We start from the raw sequence: 7040 nt of genomic DNA, 5'->3' as shown, positions 1-7040 counted from the left end.
TAAATTGAAAAAAAAAAAACCCGATCTTTCCTGGCCAATACTTGGAACATAAACACATATAATGCGTCATTCAGTGTCACAATAAACAATATCACACCATACTACTCGGCCTGACGAGCAAGAAAAGACATTTTCTATGACTAATCCTGGCAGTTTTCTAACAAAAAGAACACATACCCCAGACGTGCCTATGGCCTGGCTCACAGTGGCAAAATACCGTGATGTAAACTTCAGCACCATGCTCCCAGTCTCCTCCTCGCCTTCAACTTTCGTCTCCTGCACTGCAAGTACATCCAGATTTTCTTCCAACAACAACCGATAGACTTGGCTTTGCTTCTTCTTTGAAGCCAAGCCCCTAACATTCAGCGTGGCAAAGCTAAATGATACTAGAGGCGCCATTTCAACCATGTGGAGGAGTTTTAGGCCCGGAGCATGGCGCTTACCTTGCACGTCTAGCGCTACGCTAGACGCCTCCAGGACCGGCCGACCGCCCGGTTTCACTGCACAGTAGAATTGATTTGTTCACAGCTTTCTTGTCCGTGGTGCCAGCAGCTCTTGCTCTAATGCTGGTGCGTCTGCCAGTCGGCGTCTTTGCCGGTGGTTCTTCCACGCTACTAGCACTGTTCTTGTCTCCCGTCTTCACAGGTTTTTCCAATGGTCTTTTAATGGCCGGTACGGCACCGCTAGGCCAAGAGACGCAGCTGGCGTTGCACGCGTTTCCGCCCATCTTCATGTCCAAATCAACGCTACAAGAGGCTCCATCGACTACTTGGCCTTGATCCGACGCGTGGGCAGACGCTCCGGTTACTTCCCTGCCTGCGTCTGTCACTGCATTGTCAGCTGTCTCGGTCGATACAACTGCAGAACCTGGTCGAGTGTCCACAGGTGCCGGTGTAGATTTGTCCACTGGGGGGGGGGGGGCGCTGCGAGCGCTCGATGGTGATGGACGCACTCCACATCGCCTCCGTAGATTTTCTGCTATTTCTGCGGACATCCACCCTGGCACCCCTGAAACTTGGGTTTATCGTCACCGCCAAGTTCTCCGCTTCGCCTAGACATCACCTTCGTCCAGGTGGGCCCAGTTTTGACAACTTGAGGGACGTCCTTCACTCCCGGCTGTAACGCCGCCTCGCTAAGGGCTCTCAGCCCGGCGATGGCGGCCGCTAACGTGGTTACGGGCTATGATCCTACGTCAAGCCAAGTACTGTCCATGGAGATTTCATCCTCCGTAAACACTATGCCATCAGAAGACGAGTACCTCGACGACATGGTGAGACTGTGGCAGCGCAAGCAAGCGAAATCGAAGTCTGCGTCTCAACAACAACGAGACGCCACAGCTGGCCGCCATTCCCCAGCCTTGCAAGAAACGCCGGCGCGCCATCCCTCCGGTGGTTCGCCTACCTCTGCTCCGTCCTTGCAGCCAGCGAAGCAACGCAAGTGGCGTCCGCGTCAGACTCCTCGCCTCTCTCGCGACGACTACATCGTAGTGGTGAAACCTCGCGTTCCCTGCGAGCTACGCACATTCGTCCCGGCTGATCGCGCGGGCGACGTCATCCGCAGCTACCTCGGCGACCGGATTACCACGCAAATTCAAGTGTGGCCGATCTGGGAACAAAACATCTTGGTCTGTAGCACCACCATATTGTCAATGGCACAGCGACTCCTCGGGGACTTCCAGCTGCAAGTGGGGGATCAGCAGCTGCCCGTTCGAGGCCACGCCAAGGCACCAGGGGATACATGCAAGGGCGTAATCAACATAAACCGTGCTGAAAGCCTGGAGAAGGTAAAGTCAGAACTGCATTGGCCTCGAGGTACTATCCTCGCGGTCCGCAAACTCGGAGATTCCGCGGCGGCGGTGGTGACTTTCGAGGGCACGAAGTTACCCCACTTCCTCTTCTACCACTGCGTGGCGACGTATATCCGCGCCTACAAGAAAACGGTCCCTGTTTGCACCAAGTGTGGTACCATCGGTCATCGACCACCTCAGTGTCCTCACCCCGCTCCAACCCAGTGTGCCAAATGTGGAATCCCCGCACCTGCAGGTCTCAATGCCCACGACTGCCACCCCAAGTGCCTCCTCTGCCACGGCGCCCTCGAGACTGGGACCAGTGGCTGCACGGCAAAATACCGGAAACGCAAGCAGCCCTCAACATCTCCTCGAGGGAACACCTCATATTCGTCACAACCAGACAGCAGCACCAACCCGCATCAGTCGGCTCCACCACTCCACGCCGACACTCAGGCATTCCCACCGCTCGAAGCACCAGCGGTGGTACCTCAGGTGAGCAGTTGGGCAGGGAATACTGCTTCTAAGCCTCTCTCACCTCCTTCTGTCAATCCTCCTTCTCCCGAACTTGCGGCCCTTCGCCAGCAAGTTGCGGCACTTCAAAGTCAAAATTCTCATTTAACTAAACAACTCGAACTCTTAAATAAGCGACTTCAACCCCAACAACAGTGTACTGCAAGACCATCTGGTATTGCCGCCTCTCTCCAGGCGGCTACGCCAGCTACGTCCAAGCTTAGTCCTTGCGCTAAGTCTACTCCCAATAAACCGCCGGTTCAAGCAGCCATGTGAACTCCAGCACTCGGAACCGGTGCCGCATCGACTCCAGAAGCTCTTGAGGCTCCTGGGGCACCTCAGGTTCTCTTGCCCGCTAACCAAACTCTCCCCAGCGAGGAGCGCGCCCCGCGCATAGAGGAACGCCTTACGCGCGTCGAAGCTTCGATTAATCACATCCTCACCAGCTTCTCTGTCCAACGCATAGTAGTAGAGGTTACCCAGGCAATTCAAGCCTGGGCAATCGCCCAGTTTCAACCCAAGGCATCGCGTTCCCGCTCCTGCTCGGTGAGCAGTGAGGGTGCAGCTCCACGGCGTCGTCGTAAGGTGGCTACCACCACCCCGCCGTCGGACAATCCGGCCTCCGTGCCCCTCCCTGCCTCTGAAGGCTCCGAGCGGGACATGGAGGACCAAATATAAAACCTAAGACAGTCACGATGGCTACCAACCGTACGTCCCGTTCAAATATTGCGTCTAAATTTGGAGATCATACAGTGGAACCCTGGAGGCTTCGGGAACAGGCCAAAGCGTTCACATCTTTCCCTTTTCCTCAGCTCACTTGGCTCTCAGCCGGCCGTCTTGGCACTCCAAGAATCTGGCCCTGCTCCATCCCTTTCTGGATACTGCTCCTATGTAGGCGGCACCACCACATGCCTCCTCGTGCATAAAGCTTACACGGCGATACAGATTGATCTCGATCTGGATCTTCCTTACGACTACTGCATGATATCAGTGCTGTCTCAGCAGAGGGGCCAACCATCAAAACATATCCTAAACGTGTAATGTCCCCCTCGCCTTGCGAGGGCTTCGTTTGCGCATCTCTTCCATCGGGCGCTGCGTATAGCGGCCCGACAACCACTGGTGATTGTCGGGGACTTTAATGCCCCCAGCCCTCACTGGGGTTACCACTACGAGAAGGCCCGGGGCAGAGAGCTCAAGGAGCTCATTTCCTCGCTGAGCCTCACGCTTCTTACCGATCCGGCACAACCCACACGTTCCGGCAACTCGGTCACGCGAGACACATGCCCTGACCTCTCCCTCACCCGTCACATCCGCGATGCTACATGGGAAAATTTAGGCGAAACCCTAGGCAGCGATCACTTTTTACTCCGCATTTCGTTCACACCGCGGCAGAAAATGCGCCAACACTGGGGCCAAGCCCGTCTCACCGATTGGACTCAGTTCAGAATGCAACCATTCCCCGCCGTCCTCTCCTCGACCGAATATGCAGCGTAGGCATCATACGGCCTCCATATGAAACAAGCGAACACTCGCACCCTTGCAACCTCTAATTTGACTCCTGCAATCGATCCACACCTCCTACATCTTTGGCACGCTCGCCGCGGGCTCGTAAGGCGCTGGAAACGCAACAAACTTAATCGGAAACTTCGCGCTCGCATTGAGGCGCTCACTGAAGAGGCGGCCGCATACTCTGCACAACTTTCCGATGCTAACTGGGCAGACACCTGTTCGAAGGCTGCAAACCAGATGAGCTCTAAGAGCGCGTGGCGACTCTTTCGAAGCCTTCTCGATCTCTCCACCACCACACCAGGGGAGAAACACAACGCCAGCTCCGCCGTGCTCTGCATGCATGCCTTTCAGGGCACTACGGATCAACTCGCGCGAGAACTTTGTAACCGCTACATCTGCCGCACAATTGATCCCGCAGGCCCAGCATATACGTATTCCGGCGCCCCTAACACCGACCTCGACGCCCCATACACGCTTTCCGATTTACGATTTGCACTCACGAAAATGCGACGGGGCACGGCCCCTGGACGCGACGGAATCACAGTATCGCTCCTGGCAAATCTTCCCGACCAAGCACACCTCTCGTTACTCCACCTTATAAATTCGATATGGGACGGCTCTCCGCTTCCAACGGAATGGACCACATCGGTCGTGACATTCATACCCAAATCGGCAAAGTCCGTTAGTATCGAGGCACTGAGACCCATCTCACTTACGTCTTGCGCAGGCAAACTCATGGAAACCATGGTTCGCGAACGCCTTTCAGCCTACTTGGAGGCCAGGAGGACCTTTGCCGACACGATGTTTGGCTTTCGCCCGCATCTGTCGGCGCAGGACGTCCTGCTCCAGCTTCAACACGATATCATAGAGCCGACTACTATGCGCCATAACGATAAAGCCGTGCTCGCTCTCGATCTCCGCGGTGCGTTCGACAACGTCAAACACAGCACTATACTGACTAACCTGTCTACCACAAACTGTGGGCAGAACACTTTCAACTACATTCGCGCCTTTCTATCACATCGCACCACCTTCATTCGCCTCAATTCTACCGAACACGGCCCGTACTTATTAGGCACACGGGGTACACCTCAAGGGGCAGTCCTGTCTCCTCTGCTTTTTAACCTGGCGATGATGAACCTCCCCTCTGTTCTAAGCGAGGTCGAGGGAATACAACACGCACTATATGCGGACGATATCACAATCTGGACCAACACCGGCTCCTTAGCGCAAATCGAAGAACGCCTGCAAAAGGCTGCCCTTCTGGTTGACACCTACGCTGGTTCATGCGGCCTGGAGCGCTCTCCAGCTAAATCGGCTCTTCTTTCAGTCTCTCCGCTACCGCCGCCTCAAATTTTTCTTCCGTCCGGGCCCGTCCCGTCAGTTCAAAATATTCGGGTTCTTGGCCTTCACCTCACATCGTCCTTGGATCCCAAGGGCACAATAGCAGGCCTCAGACGCACCAGCGAACAGGTGAGCCGCATGATACGGCGAGTGTCTACCAAGCACAGCGGCCTCTGTGGGTCTCAGTCCCTTGATTGGCCCACGCGTTTGTGGCCAGTCGCGTCCTCTACGCCTTGCCTTACCTTCGCCCGCGTCGTCGACACAAGCACCAGCTGGACGTCCTTCTTCGTTCAGTATATAAACGCGCTCTGGACCTACCTATTGCAACTTCCAACAGCCGATTCGCGGCTCTGGGGGTACACAACACCTTTGCAGAGATGCTCATCGCGTTAACCAAATCAATTGACTGTCGCAGACGCCTTCAGGGCGCCGTCTTCTACACAGACTTGGCCTTAACCCAATATCTGACCAAGACCCTCTGCAGCCGGTACCAGAGCTCTGGCGTCAAAAGCTATGGGTGGAACCTCTACCCCGTAATATGAACCTTGACCTCCATCGAGAACTGGCTAACCTCCCTGTCCTTCCTCATTTATTCCTCCTCCTCCTCCTTGACCTCCATCCTGGCCGTAGACAAGCACGCGCCGCGGCCCTTCATACGCGACACTCCGATCGTCCTGGTGTTTTCTACGTGGACGTCTCGGGTCCCTCTCCCTCGGGTCACTTCACGGCGGCCGTGATTACAGAGGGCAAACACGTCGATGGCCTCTCCTTTCGAGCAGACACAGTAACGCACGCTGAAGAGGTTGCCATAGCTTTGGCCGCCTCTCACCCTGCCTCACGCACCATCCTGACGGACTCACGCTCGGCCTGTTCTCAGTACCTTCAGGGTTCCATTGCCCCGCTGGCGGCTCGCCTACTACAGGTAGCTTCTTGGCGCTTTAACCCTCATCCCATTCGTATAGTCTGGACCCCAGGCCACTCGGGCCTGCCCAGCAACGAGGCGCAAATGCCGCTGCCCGCGCTTCTCCTATCCGGGCCGTTGCCCCTCCATGTCCCGAGACGGAATCTGGCAACACCAACCTGACGCGCTTTCGCGAAAATTTGGCTTATTACCGGGCTTCGCCCCGCCTCTACCCGGACCCCGCACGCTGTTTGGAGAAAGCGGACGAACGACTGCTACGCCGCCTGCAGACGAACACCTTTATCAGTCCGGCGGTCGCCAGGCACTTTTTGCCGGAAATCAATGGCACCTGCTCAACCTGTCATGTCCTCGCCGACACATATCACGTCGTAGCATCGTGCCCAGTTAATCCCGTCCCTTTTTCATCCCCTTTCCCTATCCCAACTAGAGAGGCTTGGGAGGAGCACCTGCTCGGCTGCTCTACCTTGGCTGCGCAACGCTCCTTGGTGGAGCGCGCACGGGCAGCTTCCAGCTCCACTGGCGTCCCGGAATAGGGTCTGGCCACTCTAGCACGCCGATGGGCCACGTCGGCACTCTCTAGTAGACTTTTTCTGAAATAAATGTTTTTTACCACCACCACCACCATCGTCCACTGATGTTGCAGATGTGCAGTTCAAATTTGCTGCGACTCCGCAACCTTCAGCCACGTCCTCCGCGTCTGGCACGTCCATAATGTGTTCCGACGCCTCCTCGGCCTCCGCTGACGCGGTCACTGCGGCGTACGAACGGACGCATTCCGCGTCCCCGTGCCCGAAACGCCGGCAGAGAGAGCACCGTGGCACCTTACACTCGCGACGCACATGTCCTGTTCCGCTGCAACGCAGGCATTGCATAGGCCAACCTGGGGCAACCACTAAGGCTAATCACCGGCGACTCGTATATGATGAGGCAGGTCCTCAACTTTCATACCACTTTTCAGCTTAATGA

Source organism: Rhipicephalus microplus, chromosome 3 (assembly GCF_043290135.1).
Source record: "Rhipicephalus microplus isolate Deutch F79 chromosome 3, USDA_Rmic, whole genome shotgun sequence".
NCBI classification, from domain to species: domain Eukaryota; kingdom Metazoa; phylum Arthropoda; class Arachnida; order Ixodida; family Ixodidae; genus Rhipicephalus; species Rhipicephalus microplus.
Note: the sequence above shows the minus strand (reverse complement) of the source record.